General features: G+C 51.4%; 20 non-coding genes across 20 annotated transcripts; 9 read left to right on the top strand and 11 right to left on the bottom strand.

Moving 5' to 3' along the window:
- Positions 1-112: 112 nt before the first annotated feature.
- On the top strand, positions 113-184 carry TRNAD-GUC (transfer RNA aspartic acid (anticodon GUC)). The gene has a single exon. It is a non-coding gene; the product is annotated as a tRNA-Asp (tRNA).
- Positions 185-958: 774 nt separating this feature from the next.
- On the bottom strand, positions 959-1,040 carry TRNAL-AAG (transfer RNA leucine (anticodon AAG)). Its single transcript has one exon. It is a non-coding gene; the product is annotated as a tRNA-Leu (tRNA).
- Positions 1,041-1,581: 541 nt separating this feature from the next.
- Positions 1,582-1,653, top strand: TRNAD-GUC (transfer RNA aspartic acid (anticodon GUC)). The gene has a single exon. It is a non-coding gene; the product is annotated as a tRNA-Asp (tRNA).
- A 774-nt stretch (positions 1,654-2,427) lies between these two features.
- On the bottom strand, positions 2,428-2,509 carry TRNAL-AAG (transfer RNA leucine (anticodon AAG)). The gene has a single exon. It is a non-coding gene; the product is annotated as a tRNA-Leu (tRNA).
- Positions 2,510-3,050: 541 nt separating this feature from the next.
- TRNAD-GUC (transfer RNA aspartic acid (anticodon GUC)) lies at positions 3,051-3,122 on the top strand. The gene has a single exon. It is a non-coding gene; the product is annotated as a tRNA-Asp (tRNA).
- Positions 3,123-3,896: 774 nt separating this feature from the next.
- TRNAL-AAG (transfer RNA leucine (anticodon AAG)) lies at positions 3,897-3,978 on the bottom strand. Its single transcript has one exon. It is a non-coding gene; the product is annotated as a tRNA-Leu (tRNA).
- A 541-nt stretch (positions 3,979-4,519) lies between these two features.
- On the top strand, positions 4,520-4,591 carry TRNAD-GUC (transfer RNA aspartic acid (anticodon GUC)). The gene has a single exon. It is a non-coding gene; the product is annotated as a tRNA-Asp (tRNA).
- Positions 4,592-5,365: 774 nt separating this feature from the next.
- On the bottom strand, positions 5,366-5,447 carry TRNAL-AAG (transfer RNA leucine (anticodon AAG)). The gene has a single exon. It is a non-coding gene; the product is annotated as a tRNA-Leu (tRNA).
- Positions 5,448-5,988: 541 nt separating this feature from the next.
- Positions 5,989-6,060, top strand: TRNAD-GUC (transfer RNA aspartic acid (anticodon GUC)). Its single transcript has one exon. It is a non-coding gene; the product is annotated as a tRNA-Asp (tRNA).
- Positions 6,061-6,834: 774 nt separating this feature from the next.
- On the bottom strand, positions 6,835-6,916 carry TRNAL-AAG (transfer RNA leucine (anticodon AAG)). The gene has a single exon. It is a non-coding gene; the product is annotated as a tRNA-Leu (tRNA).
- Positions 6,917-7,457: 541 nt separating this feature from the next.
- Positions 7,458-7,529, top strand: TRNAD-GUC (transfer RNA aspartic acid (anticodon GUC)). The gene has a single exon. It is a non-coding gene; the product is annotated as a tRNA-Asp (tRNA).
- Positions 7,530-8,303: 774 nt separating this feature from the next.
- Positions 8,304-8,385, bottom strand: TRNAL-AAG (transfer RNA leucine (anticodon AAG)). Its single transcript has one exon. It is a non-coding gene; the product is annotated as a tRNA-Leu (tRNA).
- Positions 8,386-8,926: 541 nt separating this feature from the next.
- Positions 8,927-8,998, top strand: TRNAD-GUC (transfer RNA aspartic acid (anticodon GUC)). Its single transcript has one exon. It is a non-coding gene; the product is annotated as a tRNA-Asp (tRNA).
- Positions 8,999-9,772: 774 nt separating this feature from the next.
- On the bottom strand, positions 9,773-9,854 carry TRNAL-AAG (transfer RNA leucine (anticodon AAG)). The gene has a single exon. It is a non-coding gene; the product is annotated as a tRNA-Leu (tRNA).
- A 1,386-nt stretch (positions 9,855-11,240) lies between these two features.
- Positions 11,241-11,322, bottom strand: TRNAL-AAG (transfer RNA leucine (anticodon AAG)). The gene has a single exon. It is a non-coding gene; the product is annotated as a tRNA-Leu (tRNA).
- A 541-nt stretch (positions 11,323-11,863) lies between these two features.
- On the top strand, positions 11,864-11,935 carry TRNAD-GUC (transfer RNA aspartic acid (anticodon GUC)). The gene has a single exon. It is a non-coding gene; the product is annotated as a tRNA-Asp (tRNA).
- Positions 11,936-12,709: 774 nt separating this feature from the next.
- Positions 12,710-12,791, bottom strand: TRNAL-AAG (transfer RNA leucine (anticodon AAG)). Its single transcript has one exon. It is a non-coding gene; the product is annotated as a tRNA-Leu (tRNA).
- Positions 12,792-14,177: 1,386 nt separating this feature from the next.
- TRNAL-AAG (transfer RNA leucine (anticodon AAG)) lies at positions 14,178-14,259 on the bottom strand. Its single transcript has one exon. It is a non-coding gene; the product is annotated as a tRNA-Leu (tRNA).
- A 541-nt stretch (positions 14,260-14,800) lies between these two features.
- On the top strand, positions 14,801-14,872 carry TRNAD-GUC (transfer RNA aspartic acid (anticodon GUC)). Its single transcript has one exon. It is a non-coding gene; the product is annotated as a tRNA-Asp (tRNA).
- A 774-nt stretch (positions 14,873-15,646) lies between these two features.
- Positions 15,647-15,728, bottom strand: TRNAL-AAG (transfer RNA leucine (anticodon AAG)). Its single transcript has one exon. It is a non-coding gene; the product is annotated as a tRNA-Leu (tRNA).
- Positions 15,729-16,664: the final 936 nt, after the last annotated feature.

The raw sequence follows: 16,664 nt of genomic DNA, 5'->3' as shown, positions 1-16,664 counted from the left end.
CTTAGATCGGGCAAGCCGTTTGACGGGGGAAAATGAGACCCCCCTAGGCCAGCTAGGTGGTCGCTGGATGCTGTGCAGACATCAGCAGCTGTTCATTTCATGCCCTCACGTCTCCTCGTTAGTATAGTGGTCAGTATCCCCGCCTGTCACGCGGGAGACCGGGGTTCAATTCCCCGACGGGGAGGTTAAACCGTTTCTGGATTTTTTTTAGTTCTTGACAAATATTCTTGAAGATTAGGCTGAGTCAAGTAGGGAATGGGTGCCAAGAACTGACTCTTTAAGAAAAAAGCACCGGCAACGCTAGTCATCGTACAATATTTGTGCACAATTGCTTACATTAGGCGGCCGGTCCACTTTATTGAGTCCCCCTCAGCACCATTTAGTGCTCCTGTTGTCTGCGAAGTCCAAATTGTAACCCTGAATCAGTTCCTCTTCTGACCCTTTGTATCATGTTACATGACGAGTAATGATCACCTGTTAGCTTTATCCCTAATTATAACTCTCACTCTTTCCCTGCATCTAACCCTAGCTCTAATCCCATCATTAACCTCGGTCCGGGCACACGCGTGAACCCCTACTCTCATCTCAGCCTCTCCTGGTGATACATCACACCTGGGATCGTTTGCTCCCTGTGGGCTGTGGGAAATTTGCTACCAGCACGCCCTGGAAGTGGGGCTCATTCCGCTGCAACGGGAGGTCTTCCCAGGACGCGTCACAGCTCAACGCAAGAGCTCCTGGGTTTCGAAGGCTCTTGCAGCAAGCCTTCACAAAGCAGCAGGGAGCGCCGTTCCAGATGGGAAACTTGAGACTGGATGTCCAGAAAAGCAAGACGTCAGAAGCGAAACCTTTTTCCTGCAGGGTGTGGCATACCATCCGCTTGCTCATTGCGACAGAGGTGGCACTAATGAAGGAAGAGGTCAACGTTACGTTCTTCTTTAAAATGCAAGGCCAGGAAAAGTGGCAGCGGTGGGATTTGAACCCACGCCTCCGAAGAGACTGGAGCCTTAATCCAGCGCCTTAGACCGCTCGGCCACGCTACCTCCCTGCTAGTCGCCGAAAGCGGAACTTGACCCGTTGCCCGGCCCGCTTTAGTGCTTTGCCTTTTCTCCTTGGAAAGTCTGGAGACAGGCAGTGGAAGGGCAGGCAAACTGTCAGGTGCGCAGAGGAGGGGAGACCATGAGGCAAGGTGGGAGATGGGGGCAAGAAGTGAGAAAAAAACTAATCGCAAGCTAGGGCAGGATTCGGAAAGTGAAGCCGAAAAGGGGCTTAGCATGCAGCCCAGGGGTTTCTTTGACTGTCCTAAGCCCACAGGGACTTTGCCGTCCTCAGCTCATGAGACTTGAGATGGGTAGCTTGATTTGCTGAGGAAATGCGGGATGACAGATTCAACTCTGGAGTCAAACATAGCCCGGAACTATCGCCTTAAACTGAGTTTTAAGCCTGGTGCCGATAAAAAGAAAGAAATTAGCCTTAGATCGGGCAAGCCGTTTGACGGGGGAAAATGAGACCCCCCTAGGCCAGCTAGGTGGTCGCTGGATGCTGTGCAGACATCAGCAGCTGTTCATTTCATGCCCTCACGTCTCCTCGTTAGTATAGTGGTCAGTATCCCCGCCTGTCACGCGGGAGACCGGGGTTCAATTCCCCGACGGGGAGGTTAAACCGTTTCTGGATTTTTTTTAGTTCTTGACAAATATTCTTGAAGATTAGGCTGAGTCAAGTAGGGAATGGGTGCCAAGAACTGACTCTTTAAGAAAAAAGCACCGGCAACGCTAGTCATCGTACAATATTTGTGCACAATTGCTTACATTAGGCGGCCGGTCCACTTTATTGAGTCCCCCTCAGCACCATTTAGTGCTCCTGTTGTCTGCGAAGTCCAAATTGTAACCCTGAATCAGTTCCTCTTCTGACCCTTTGTATCATGTTACATGACGAGTAATGATCACCTGTTAGCTTTATCCCTAATTATAACTCTCACTCTTTCCCTGCATCTAACCCTAGCTCTAATCCCATCATTAACCTCGGTCCGGGCACACGCGTGAACCCCTACTCTCATCTCAGCCTCTCCTGGTGATACATCACACCTGGGATCGTTTGCTCCCTGTGGGCTGTGGGAAATTTGCTACCAGCACGCCCTGGAAGTGGGGCTCATTCCGCTGCAACGGGAGGTCTTCCCAGGACGCGTCACAGCTCAACGCAAGAGCTCCTGGGTTTCGAAGGCTCTTGCAGCAAGCCTTCACAAAGCAGCAGGGAGCGCCGTTCCAGATGGGAAACTTGAGACTGGATGTCCAGAAAAGCAAGACGTCAGAAGCGAAACCTTTTTCCTGCAGGGTGTGGCATACCATCCGCTTGCTCATTGCGACAGAGGTGGCACTAATGAAGGAAGAGGTCAACGTTACGTTCTTCTTTAAAATGCAAGGCCAGGAAAAGTGGCAGCGGTGGGATTTGAACCCACGCCTCCGAAGAGACTGGAGCCTTAATCCAGCGCCTTAGACCGCTCGGCCACGCTACCTCCCTGCTAGTCGCCGAAAGCGGAACTTGACCCGTTGCCCGGCCCGCTTTAGTGCTTTGCCTTTTCTCCTTGGAAAGTCTGGAGACAGGCAGTGGAAGGGCAGGCAAACTGTCAGGTGCGCAGAGGAGGGGAGACCATGAGGCAAGGTGGGAGATGGGGGCAAGAAGTGAGAAAAAAACTAATCGCAAGCTAGGGCAGGATTCGGAAAGTGAAGCCGAAAAGGGGCTTAGCATGCAGCCCAGGGGTTTCTTTGACTGTCCTAAGCCCACAGGGACTTTGCCGTCCTCAGCTCATGAGACTTGAGATGGGTAGCTTGATTTGCTGAGGAAATGCGGGATGACAGATTCAACTCTGGAGTCAAACATAGCCCGGAACTATCGCCTTAAACTGAGTTTTAAGCCTGGTGCCGATAAAAAGAAAGAAATTAGCCTTAGATCGGGCAAGCCGTTTGACGGGGGAAAATGAGACCCCCCTAGGCCAGCTAGGTGGTCGCTGGATGCTGTGCAGACATCAGCAGCTGTTCATTTCATGCCCTCACGTCTCCTCGTTAGTATAGTGGTCAGTATCCCCGCCTGTCACGCGGGAGACCGGGGTTCAATTCCCCGACGGGGAGGTTAAACCGTTTCTGGATTTTTTTTAGTTCTTGACAAATATTCTTGAAGATTAGGCTGAGTCAAGTAGGGAATGGGTGCCAAGAACTGACTCTTTAAGAAAAAAGCACCGGCAACGCTAGTCATCGTACAATATTTGTGCACAATTGCTTACATTAGGCGGCCGGTCCACTTTATTGAGTCCCCCTCAGCACCATTTAGTGCTCCTGTTGTCTGCGAAGTCCAAATTGTAACCCTGAATCAGTTCCTCTTCTGACCCTTTGTATCATGTTACATGACGAGTAATGATCACCTGTTAGCTTTATCCCTAATTATAACTCTCACTCTTTCCCTGCATCTAACCCTAGCTCTAATCCCATCATTAACCTCGGTCCGGGCACACGCGTGAACCCCTACTCTCATCTCAGCCTCTCCTGGTGATACATCACACCTGGGATCGTTTGCTCCCTGTGGGCTGTGGGAAATTTGCTACCAGCACGCCCTGGAAGTGGGGCTCATTCCGCTGCAACGGGAGGTCTTCCCAGGACGCGTCACAGCTCAACGCAAGAGCTCCTGGGTTTCGAAGGCTCTTGCAGCAAGCCTTCACAAAGCAGCAGGGAGCGCCGTTCCAGATGGGAAACTTGAGACTGGATGTCCAGAAAAGCAAGACGTCAGAAGCGAAACCTTTTTCCTGCAGGGTGTGGCATACCATCCGCTTGCTCATTGCGACAGAGGTGGCACTAATGAAGGAAGAGGTCAACGTTACGTTCTTCTTTAAAATGCAAGGCCAGGAAAAGTGGCAGCGGTGGGATTTGAACCCACGCCTCCGAAGAGACTGGAGCCTTAATCCAGCGCCTTAGACCGCTCGGCCACGCTACCTCCCTGCTAGTCGCCGAAAGCGGAACTTGACCCGTTGCCCGGCCCGCTTTAGTGCTTTGCCTTTTCTCCTTGGAAAGTCTGGAGACAGGCAGTGGAAGGGCAGGCAAACTGTCAGGTGCGCAGAGGAGGGGAGACCATGAGGCAAGGTGGGAGATGGGGGCAAGAAGTGAGAAAAAAACTAATCGCAAGCTAGGGCAGGATTCGGAAAGTGAAGCCGAAAAGGGGCTTAGCATGCAGCCCAGGGGTTTCTTTGACTGTCCTAAGCCCACAGGGACTTTGCCGTCCTCAGCTCATGAGACTTGAGATGGGTAGCTTGATTTGCTGAGGAAATGCGGGATGACAGATTCAACTCTGGAGTCAAACATAGCCCGGAACTATCGCCTTAAACTGAGTTTTAAGCCTGGTGCCGATAAAAAGAAAGAAATTAGCCTTAGATCGGGCAAGCCGTTTGACGGGGGAAAATGAGACCCCCCTAGGCCAGCTAGGTGGTCGCTGGATGCTGTGCAGACATCAGCAGCTGTTCATTTCATGCCCTCACGTCTCCTCGTTAGTATAGTGGTCAGTATCCCCGCCTGTCACGCGGGAGACCGGGGTTCAATTCCCCGACGGGGAGGTTAAACCGTTTCTGGATTTTTTTTAGTTCTTGACAAATATTCTTGAAGATTAGGCTGAGTCAAGTAGGGAATGGGTGCCAAGAACTGACTCTTTAAGAAAAAAGCACCGGCAACGCTAGTCATCGTACAATATTTGTGCACAATTGCTTACATTAGGCGGCCGGTCCACTTTATTGAGCCCCCCTCAGCACCATTTAGTGCTCCTGTTGTCTGCGAAGTCCAAATTGTAACCCTGAATCAGTTCCTCTTCTGACCCTTTGTATCATGTTACATGACGAGTAATGATCACCTGTTAGCTTTATCCCTAATTATAACTCTCACTCTTTCCCTGCATCTAACCCTAGCTCTAATCCCATCATTAACCTCGGTCCGGGCACACGCGTGAACCCCTACTCTCATCTCAGCCTCTCCTGGTGATACATCACACCTGGGATCGTTTGCTCCCTGTGGGCTGTGGGAAATTTGCTACCAGCACGCCCTGGAAGTGGGGCTCATTCCGCTGCAACGGGAGGTCTTCCCAGGACGCGTCACAGCTCAACGCAAGAGCTCCTGGGTTTCGAAGGCTCTTGCAGCAAGCCTTCACAAAGCAGCAGGGAGCGCCGTTCCAGATGGGAAACTTGAGACTGGATGTCCAGAAAAGCAAGACGTCAGAAGCGAAACCTTTTTCCTGCAGGGTGTGGCATACCATCCGCTTGCTCATTGCGACAGAGGTGGCACTAATGAAGGAAGAGGTCAACGTTACGTTCTTCTTTAAAATGCAAGGCCAGGAAAAGTGGCAGCGGTGGGATTTGAACCCACGCCTCCGAAGAGACTGGAGCCTTAATCCAGCGCCTTAGACCGCTCGGCCACGCTACCTCCCTGCTAGTCGCCGAAAGCGGAACTTGACCCGTTGCCCGGCCCGCTTTAGTGCTTTGCCTTTTCTCCTTGGAAAGTCTGGAGACAGGCAGTGGAAGGGCAGGCAAACTGTCAGGTGCGCAGAGGAGGGGAGACCATGAGGCAAGGTGGGAGATGGGGGCAAGAAGTGAGAAAAAAACTAATCGCAAGCTAGGGCAGGATTCGGAAAGTGAAGCCGAAAAGGGGCTTAGCATGCAGCCCAGGGGTTTCTTTGACTGTCCTAAGCCCACAGGGACTTTGCCGTCCTCAGCTCATGAGACTTGAGATGGGTAGCTTGATTTGCTGAGGAAATGCGGGATGACAGATTCAACTCTGGAGTCAAACATAGCCCGGAACTATCGCCTTAAACTGAGTTTTAAGCCTGGTGCCGATAAAAAGAAAGAAATTAGCCTTAGATCGGGCAAGCCGTTTGACGGGGGAAAATGAGACCCCCCTAGGCCAGCTAGGTGGTCGCTGGATGCTGTGCAGACATCAGCAGCTGTTCATTTCATGCCCTCACGTCTCCTCGTTAGTATAGTGGTCAGTATCCCCGCCTGTCACGCGGGAGACCGGGGTTCAATTCCCCGACGGGGAGGTTAAACCGTTTCTGGATTTTTTTTAGTTCTTGACAAATATTCTTGAAGATTAGGCTGAGTCAAGTAGGGAATGGGTGCCAAGAACTGACTCTTTAAGAAAAAAGCACCGGCAACGCTAGTCATCGTACAATATTTGTGCACAATTGCTTACATTAGGCGGCCGGTCCACTTTATTGAGTCCCCCTCAGCACCATTTAGTGCTCCTGTTGTCTGCGAAGTCCAAATTGTAACCCTGAATCAGTTCCTCTTCTGACCCTTTGTATCATGTTACATGACGAGTAATGATCACCTGTTAGCTTTATCCCTAATTATAACTCTCACTCTTTCCCTGCATCTAACCCTAGCTCTAATCCCATCATTAACCTCGGTCCGGGCACACGCGTGAACCCCTACTCTCATCTCAGCCTCTCCTGGTGATACATCACACCTGGGATCGTTTGCTCCCTGTGGGCTGTGGGAAATTTGCTACCAGCACGCCCTGGAAGTGGGGCTCATTCCGCTGCAACGGGAGGTCTTCCCAGGACGCGTCACAGCTCAACGCAAGAGCTCCTGGGTTTCGAAGGCTCTTGCAGCAAGCCTTCACAAAGCAGCAGGGAGCGCCGTTCCAGATGGGAAACTTGAGACTGGATGTCCAGAAAAGCAAGACGTCAGAAGCGAAACCTTTTTCCTGCAGGGTGTGGCATACCATCCGCTTGCTCATTGCGACAGAGGTGGCACTAATGAAGGAAGAGGTCAACGTTACGTTCTTCTTTAAAATGCAAGGCCAGGAAAAGTGGCAGCGGTGGGATTTGAACCCACGCCTCCGAAGAGACTGGAGCCTTAATCCAGCGCCTTAGACCGCTCGGCCACGCTACCTCCCTGCTAGTCGCCGAAAGCGGAACTTGACCCGTTGCCCGGCCCGCTTTAGTGCTTTGCCTTTTCTCCGTGGAAAGTCTGGAGACAGGCAGTGGAAGGGCAGGCAAACTGTCAGGTGCGCAGAGGAGGGGAGACCATGAGGCAAGGTGGGAGATGGGGGCAAGAAGTGAGAAAAAAACTAATCGCAAGCTAGGGCAGGATTCGGAAAGTGAAGCCGAAAAGGGGCTTAGCATGCAGCCCAGGGGTTTCTTTGACTGTCCTAAGCCCACAGGGACTTTGCCGTCCTCAGCTCATGAGACTTGAGATGGGTAGCTTGATTTGCTGAGGAAATGCGGGATGACAGATTCAACTCTGGAGTCAAACATAGCCCGGAACTATCGCCTTAAACTGAGTTTTAAGCCTGGTGCCGATAAAAAGAAAGAAATTAGCCTTAGATCGGGCAAGCCGTTTGACGGGGGAAAATGAGACCCCCCTAGGCCAGCTAGGTGGTCGCTGGATGCTGTGCAGACATCAGCAGCTGTTCATTTCATGCCCTCACGTCTCCTCGTTAGTATAGTGGTCAGTATCCCCGCCTGTCACGCGGGAGACCGGGGTTCAATTCCCCGACGGGGAGGTTAAACCGTTTCTGGATTTTTTTTAGTTCTTGACAAATATTCTTGAAGATTAGGCTGAGTCAAGTAGGGAATGGGTGCCAAGAACTGACTCTTTAAGAAAAAAGCACCGGCAACGCTAGTCATCGTACAATATTTGTGCACAATTGCTTACATTAGGCGGCCGGTCCACTTTATTGAGTCCCCCTCAGCACCATTTAGTGCTCCTGTTGTCTGCGAAGTCCAAATTGTAACCCTGAATCAGTTCCTCTTCTGACCCTTTGTATCATGTTACATGACGAGTAATGATCACCTGTTAGCTTTATCCCTAATTATAACTCTCACTCTTTCCCTGCATCTAACCCTAGCTCTAATCCCATCATTAACCTCGGTCCGGGCACACGCGTGAACCCCTACTCTCATCTCAGCCTCTCCTGGTGATACATCACACCTGGGATCGTTTGCTCCCTGTGGGCTGTGGGAAATTTGCTACCAGCACGCCCTGGAAGTGGGGCTCATTCCGCTGCAACGGGAGGTCTTCCCAGGACGCGTCACAGCTCAACGCAAGAGCTCCTGGGTTTCGAAGGCTCTTGCAGCAAGCCTTCACAAAGCAGCAGGGAGCGCCGTTCCAGATGGGAAACTTGAGACTGGATGTCCAGAAAAGCAAGACGTCAGAAGCGAAACCTTTTTCCTGCAGGGTGTGGCATACCATCCGCTTGCTCATTGCGACAGAGGTGGCACTAATGAAGGAAGAGGTCAACGTTACGTTCTTCTTTAAAATGCAAGGCCAGGAAAAGTGGCAGCGGTGGGATTTGAACCCACGCCTCCGAAGAGACTGGAGCCTTAATCCAGCGCCTTAGACCGCTCGGCCACGCTACCTCCCTGCTAGTCGCCGAAAGCGGAACTTGACCCGTTGCCCGGCCCGCTTTAGTGCTTTGCCTTTTCTCCTTGGAAAGTCTGGAGACAGGCAGTGGAAGGGCAGGCAAACTGTCAGGTGCGCAGAGGAGGGGAGACCATGAGGCAAGGTGGGAGATGGGGGCAAGAAGTGAGAAAAAAACTAATCGCAAGCTAGGGCAGGATTCGGAAAGTGAAGCCGAAAAGGGGCTTAGCATGCAGCCCAGGGGTTTCTTTGACTGTCCTAAGCCCACAGGGACTTTGCCGTCCTCAGCTCATGAGACTTGAGATGGGTAGCTTGATTTGCTGAGGAAATGCGGGATGACAGATTCAACTCTGGAGTCAAACATAGCCCGGAACTATCGCCTTAAACTGAGTTTTAAGCCTGGTGCCGATAAAAAGAAAGAAATTAGCCTTAGATCGGGCAAGCCGTTTGACGGGGGAAAATGAGACCCCCCTAGGCCAGCTAGGTGGTCGCTGGATGCTGTGCAGACATCAGCAGCTGTTCATTTCATGCCCTCACGTCTCCTCGTTAGTATAGTGGTCAGTATCCCCGCCTGTCACGCGGGAGACCGGGGTTCAATTCCCCGACGGGGAGGTTAAACCGTTTCTGGATTTTTTTTAGTTCTTGACAAATATTCTTGAAGATTAGGCTGAGTCAAGTAGGGAATGGGTGCCAAGAACTGACTCTTTAAGAAAAAAGCACCGGCAACGCTAGTCATCGTACAATATTTGTGCACAATTGCTTACATTAGGCGGCCGGTCCACTTTATTGAGTCCCCCTCAGCACCATTTAGTGCTCCTGTTGTCTGCGAAGTCCAAATTGTAACCCTGAATCAGTTCCTCTTCTGACCCTTTGTATCATGTTACATGACGAGTAATGATCACCTGTTAGCTTTATCCCTAATTATAACTCTCACTCTTTCCCTGCATCTAACCCTAGCTCTAATCCCATCATTAACCTCGGTCCGGGCACACGCGTGAACCCCTACTCTCATCTCAGCCTCTCCTGGTGATACATCACACCTGGGATCGTTTGCTCCCTGTGGGCTGTGGGAAATTTGCTACCAGCACGCCCTGGAAGTGGGGCTCATTCCGCTGCAACGGAAGGTCTTCCCAGGACGCGTCACAGCTCAAGGCAAGAGCTCCTGGGTTTCGAAGGCTCTTGCAGCAAGCCTTCACAAAGCAGCAGGGAGCGCCGTTCCAGATGGGAAACTTGAGACTGGATGTCCAGAAAAGCAAGACGTCAGAAGCGAAACCTTTTTCCTGCAGGGTGTGGCATACCATCCGCTTGCTCATTGCGACAGAGGTGGCACTAATGAAGGAAGAGGTCAACGTTACGTTCTTCTTTAAAATGCAAGGCCAGGAAAAGTGGCAGCGGTGGGATTTGAACCCACGCCTCCGAAGAGACTGGAGCCTTAATCCAGCGCCTTAGACCGCTCGGCCACGCTACCTCCCTGCTAGTCGCCGAAAGCGGAACTTGACCCGTTGCCCGGCCCACTTTAGTGCTTTGCCTTTTCTCCTTGGAAAGTCTGGAGACAGGCAGTGGAAGGGCAGGCAAACTGTCAGGTGCGCAGAGGAGGGGAGACCATGAGGCAAGGTGGGAGATGGGGGCAAGAAGTGAGAAAAAAACTAATCGCAAGCTAGGGCAGGATTCGGAAAGTGAAGCCGAAAAGGGGCTTAGCATGCAGCCCAGGGGTTTCTTTGACTGTCCTAAGCCCACAGGGACTTTGCCGTCCTCAGCTCATGAGACTTGAGATGGGTAGCTTGATTTGCTGAGGAAATGCGGGATGACAGATTCAACTCTGGAGTCAAACTTAGCCCGGAACTATCGCCTTAAACTGAGTTTTAAGCCTGGTGCCGATAAAAAGAAAGAAATTAGCCTTAGATCGGGCAAGCCGTTTGACGGGGGAAAATGAGACCCCCTAGGCCAGCTAGGTGGTCGCTGGATGCTGTGCAGACATCAGCAGCTGTTCATTTCATGCCCTCACATCTCCTCGTTAATATAGTGGTCAGTATCCCCGCCTGTCACGCGGGAGACCGGGGCTCAATTCCCCGACGGGGAGGTTAAACCTTTTCTGGATTTTTTTTAGTTCTTGACAAATATTCTTGAAGATTAGGCTGAGTCAAGTAGGGAATGGGTGCCAAGAACTGACTCTTTAAGAAAAAAGCACCGGCAACGCTAGTCATCGTACAATATTTGTGCACAATTGCTTACATTAGGCGGCCGGTCCACTTTATTGAGTCCCCCTCAGCACCATTTAGTGCTCCTGTTGTCTGCGAAGTCCAAATTGTAACCCTGAATCAGTTCCTCTTCTGACCCTTTGTATCATGTTACATGACGAGTAATGATCACCTGTTAGCTTTATCCCTAATTATAACTCTCACTCTTTCCCTGCATCTAACCCTAGCTCTAATCCCATCATTAACCTCGGTCCGGGCACACGCGTGAACCCCTACTCTCATCTCAGCCTCTCCTGGTGATACATCACACCTGGGATCGTTTGCTCCCTGTGGGCTGTGGGAAATTTGCTACCAGCACGCCCTGGAAGTGGGGCTCATTCCGCTGCAACGGGAGGTCTTCCCAGGACGCGTCACAGCTCAACGCAAGAGCTCCTGGGTTTCGAAGGCTCTTGCAGCAAGCCTTCACAAAGCAGCAGGGAGCGCCGTTCCAGATGGGAAACTTGAGACTGGATGTCCAGAAAAGCAAGACGTCAGAAGCGAAACCTTTTTCCTGCAGGGTGTGGCATACCATCCGCTTGCTCATTGCGACAGAGGTGGCACTAATGAAGGAAGAGGTCAACGTTACGTTCTTCTTTAAAATGCAAGGCCAGGAAAAGTGGCAGCGGTGGGATTTGAACCCACGCCTCCGAAGAGACTGGAGCCTTAATCCAGCGCCTTAGACCGCTCGGCCACGCTACCTCCCTGCTAGTCGCCGAAAGCGGAACTTGACCCGTTGCCCGGCCCGCTTTAGTGCTTTGCCTTTTCTCCTTGGAAAGTCTGGAGACAGGCAGTGGAAGGGCAGGCAAACTGTCAGGTGCGCAGAGGAGGGGAGACCATGAGGCAAGGTGGGAGATGGGGGCAAGAAGTGAGAAAAAAACTAATCGCAAGCTAGGGCAGGATTCGGAAAGTGAAGCCGAAAAGGGGCTTAGCATGCAGCCCAGGGGTTTCTTTGACTGTCCTAAGCCCACAGGGACTTTGCCGTCCTCAGCTCATGAGACTTGAGATGGGTAGCTTGATTTGCTGAGGAAATGCGGGATGACAGATTCAACTCTGGAGTCAAACATAGCCCGGAACTATCGCCTTAAACTGAGTTTTAAGCCTGGTGCCGATAAAAAGAAAGAAATTAGCCTTAGATCGGGCAAGCCGTTTGACGGGGGAAAATGAGACCCCCCTAGGCCAGCTAGGTGGTCGCTGGATGCTGTGCAGACATCAGCAGCTGTTCATTTCATGCCCTCACGTCTCCTCGTTAGTATAGTGGTCAGTATCCCCGCCTGTCACGCGGGAGACCGGGGTTCAATTCCCCGACGGGGAGGTTAAACCGTTTCTGGATTTTTTTTAGTTCTTGACAAATATTCTTGAAGATTAGGCTGAGTCAAGTAGGGAATGGGTGCCAAGAACTGACTCTTTAAGAAAAAAGCACCGGCAACGCTAGTCATCGTACAATATTTGTGCACAATTGCTTACATTAGGCGGCCGGTCCACTTTATTGAGTCCCCCTCAGCACCATTTAGTGCTCCTGTTGTCTGCGAAGTCCAAATTGTAACCCTGAATCAGTTCCTCTTCTGACCCTTTGTATCATGTTACATGACGAGTAATGATCACCTGTTAGCTTTATCCCTAATTATAACTCTCACTCTTTCCCTGCATCTAACCCTAGCTCTAATCCCATCATTAACCTCGGTCCGGGCACACGCGTGAACCCCTACTCTCATCTCAGCCTCTCCTGGTGATACATCACACCTGGGATCGTTTGCTCCCTGTGGGCTGTGGGAAATTTGCTACCAGCACGCCCTGGAAGTGGGGCTCATTCCGCTGCAACGGGAGGTCTTCCCAGGACGCGTCACAGCTCAACGCAAGAGCTCCTGGGTTTCGAAGGCTCTTGCAGCAAGCCTTCACAAAGCAGCAGGGAGCGCCGTTCCAGATGGGAAACTTGAGACTGGATGTCCAGAAAAGCAAGACGTCAGAAGCGAAACCTTTTTCCTGCAGGGTGTGGCATACCATCCGCTTGCTCATTGCGACAGAGGTGGCACTAATGAAGGAAGAGGTCAACGTTACGTTCTTCTTTAAAATGCAAGGCCAGGAAAAGTGGCAGCGGTGGGATTTGAACCCACGCCTCCGAAGAGACTGGAGCCTTAATCCAGCGCCTTAGACCGCTCGGCCACGCTACCTCCCTGCTAGTCGCCGAAAGCGGAACTTGACCCGTTGCCCGGCCCACTTTAGTGCTTTGCCTTTTCTCCTTGGAAAGTCTGGAGACAGGCAGTGGAAGGGCAGGCAAACTGTCAGGTGCGCAGAGGAGGGGAGACCATGAGGCAAGGTGGGAGATGGGGGCAAGAAGTGAGAAAAAAACTAATCGCAAGCTAGGGCAGGATTCGGAAAGTGAAGCCGAAAAGGGGCTTAGCATGCAGCCCAGGGGTTTCTTTGACTGTCCTAAGCCCACAGGGACTTTGCCGTCCTCAGCTCATGAGACTTGAGATGGGTAGCTTGATTTGCTGAGGAAATGCGGGATGACAGATTCAACTCTGGAGTCAAACTTAGCCCGGAACTATCGCCTTAAACTGAGTTTTAAGCCTGGTGCCGATAAAAAGAAAGAAATTAGCCTTAGATCGGGCAAGCCGTTTGACGGGGGAAAATGAGACCCCCTAGGCCAGCTAGGTGGTCGCTGGATGCTGTGCAGACATCAGCAGCTGTTCATTTCATGACCTCACATCTCCTCGTTAGTATAGTGGTCAGTATCCCCGCCTGTCACGCGGGAGACCGGGGCTCAATTCCCCGACGGGGAGGTTAAACCTTTTCTGGATTTTTTTTAGTTCTTGACAAATATTCTTGAAGATTAGGCTGAGTCAAGTAGGGAATGGGTGCCAAGAACTGACTCTTTAAGAAAAAAGCACCGGCAACGCTAGTCATCGTACAATATTTGTGCACAATTGCTTACATTAGGCGGCCGGTCCACTTTATTGAGTCCCCCTCAGCACCATTTAGTGCTCCTGTTGTCTGCGAAGTCCAAATTGTAACCCTGAATCAGTTCCTCTTCTGACCCTTTGTATCATGTTACATGACGAGTAATGATCACCTGTTAGCTTTATCCCTAATTATAACTCTCACTCTTTCCCTGCATCTAACCCTAGCTCTAATCCCATCATTAACCTCGGTCCGGGCACACGCGTGAACCCCTACTCTCATCTCAGCCTCTCCTGGTGATACATCACACCTGGGATCGTTTGCTCCCTGTGGGCTGTGGGAAATTTGCTACCAGCACGCCCTGGAAGTGGGGCTCATTCCGCTGCAACGGGAGGTCTTCCCAGGACGCGTCACAGCTCAACGCAAGAGCTCCTGGGTTTCGAAGGCTCTTGCAGCAAGCCTTCACAAAGCAGCAGGGAGCGCCGTTCCAGATGGGAAACTTGAGACTGGATGTCCAGAAAAGCAAGACGTCAGAAGCGAAACCTTTTTCCTGCAGGGTGTGGCATACCATCCGCTTGCTCATTGCGACAGAGGTGGCACTAATGAAGGAAGAGGTCAACGTTACGTTCTTCTTTAAAATGCAAGGCCAGGAAAAGTGGCAGCGGTGGGATTTGAACCCACGCCTCCGAAGAGACTGGAGCCTTAATCCAGCGCCTTAGACCGCTCGGCCACGCTACCTCCCTGCTAGTCGCCGAAAGCGGAACTTGACCCGTTGCCCGGCCCGCTTTAGTGCTTTGCCTTTTCTCCTTGGAAAGTCTGGAGACAGGCAGTGGAAGGGCAGGCAAACTGTCAGGTGCGCAGAGGAGGGGAGACCATGAGGCAAGGTGGGAGATGGGGGCAAGAAGTGAGAAAAAAACTAATCGCAAGCTAGGGCAGGATTCGGAAAGTGAAGCCGAAAAGGGGCTTAGCATGCAGCCCAGGGGTTTCTTTGACTGTCCTAAGCCCACAGGGACTTTGCAGTCCTCAGCTCATGAGACTTGAGATGGGTAGCTTGATTTGCTGAGGAAATGCGGGATGACAGATTCAACTCTGGAGTCAAACATAGCCCGGAACTATCGCCTTAAACTGAGTTTTAAGCCTGGTGCCGATAAAAAGAAAGAAATTAGCCTTAGATCGGGCAAGCCGTTTGACGGGGGAAAATGAGACCCCCCTAGGCCAGCTAGGTGGTCGCTGGATGCTGTGCAGACATCAGCAGCTGTTCATTTCATGCCCTCACGTCTCCTCGTTAGTATAGTGGTCAGTATCCCCGCCTGTCACGCGGGAGACCGGGGTTCAATTCCCCGACGGGGAGGTTAAACCTTTTCTGGATTTTTTTTAGTTCTTGACAAATATTCTTGAAGATTAGGCTGAGTCAAGTAGGGAATGGGTGCCAAGAACTGACTCTTTAAGAAAAAAGCACCGGCAACGCTAGTCATCGTACAATATTTGTGCACAATTGCTTACATTAGGCGGCCGGTCCACTTTATTGAGTCCCCCTCAGCACCATTTAGTGCTCCTGTTGTCTGCGAAGTCCAAATTGTAACCCTGAATCAGTTCCTCTTCTGACCCTTTGTATCATGTTACATGACGAGTAATGATCACCTGTTAGCTTTATCCCTAATTATAACTCTCACTCTTTCCCTGCATCTAACCCTAGCTCTAATCCCATCATTAACCTCGGTCCGGGCACACGCGTGAACCCCTACTCTCATCTCAGCCTCTCCTGGTGATACATCACACCTGGGATCGTTTGCTCCCTGTGGGCTGTGGGAAATTTGCTACCAGCACGCCCTGGAAGTGGGGCTCATTCCGCTGCAACGGGAGGTCTTCCCAGGACGCGTCACAGCTCAACGCAAGAGCTCCTGGGTTTCGAAGGCTCTTGCAGCAAGCCTTCACAAAGCAGCAGGGAGCGCCGTTCCAGATGGGAAACTTGAGACTGGATGTCCAGAAAAGCAAGACGTCAGAAGCGAAACCTTTTTCCTGCAGGGTGTGGCATACCATCCGCTTGCTCATTGCGACAGAGGTGGCACTAATGAAGGAAGAGGTCAACGTTACGTTCTTCTTTAAAATGCAAGGCCAGGAAAAGTGGCAGCGGTGGGATTTGAACCCACGCCTCCGAAGAGACTGGAGCCTTAATCCAGCGCCTTAGACCGCTCGGCCACGCTACCTCCCTGCTAGTCGCCGAAAGCGGAACTTGACCCGTTGCCCGGCCCGCTTTAGTGCTTTGCCTTTTCTCCTTGGAAAGTCTGGAGACAGGCAGTGGAAGGGCAGGCAAACTGTCAGGTGCGCAGAGGAGGGGAGACCATGAGGCAAGGTGGGAGATGGGGGCAAGAAGTGAGAAAAAAACTAATCGCAAGCTAGGGCAGGATTCGGAAAGTGAAGCCGAAAAGGGGCTTAGCATGCAGCCCAGGGGTTTCTTTGACTGTCCTAAGCCCACAGGGACTTTGCCGTCCTCAGCTCATGAGACTTGAGATGGGTAGCTTGATTTGCTGAGGAAATGCGGGATGACAGATTCAACTCTGGAGTCAAACATAGCCCGGAACTATCGCCTTAAACTGAGTTTTAAGCCTGGTGCCGATAAAAAGAAAGAAATTAGCCTTAGATCGGGCAAGCCGTTTGACGGGGGAAAATGAGACCCCCTAGGCCAGCTAGGTGGTCGCTGGATGCTGTGCAGACATCAGCAGCTGTTCATTTCATGCCCTCACGTCTCCTCGTTAGTATAGTGGTCAGTATCCCCGCCAGACCGGGGTTCAATTCCCCGACGGGGAGGTTAAACCTTTTCTGGATTTTTTTTAGTTCTTGACAAATATTCTTGAAGATTAGGCTGAGTCAAGTAGGGAATGGGTGCCAAGAACTGACTCTTTAAGAAAAAAGCACCGGCAACGCTAGTCATCGTACAATATTTGTGCACAATTGCTTACATTAGGCGGCCGGTCCACTTTATTGAGTCCCCCTCAGCACCATTTAGTGCTCCTGTTGTCTGCGAAGTCCAAATTGTAACCCTGAATCAGTTCCTCTTCTGACCCTTTGTATCATGTTACATGACGAGTAATGATCACCTGTTAGCTTTATCCCTAATTATAACTCTCACTCTTTCCCTGCAT

The sequence above is a fragment of the Ambystoma mexicanum genome, unplaced genomic scaffold (genome assembly GCF_040938575.1).
Source record: "Ambystoma mexicanum isolate Mex_15411 unplaced genomic scaffold, UKY_AmexF1_1 Mex_scaf20, whole genome shotgun sequence".
Classification (NCBI taxonomy): domain Eukaryota; kingdom Metazoa; phylum Chordata; class Amphibia; order Caudata; family Ambystomatidae; genus Ambystoma; species Ambystoma mexicanum.
The sequence above is the reverse complement of the archived record's forward strand: the minus strand, read 5'-3'. Positions and strand labels throughout refer to the sequence as shown.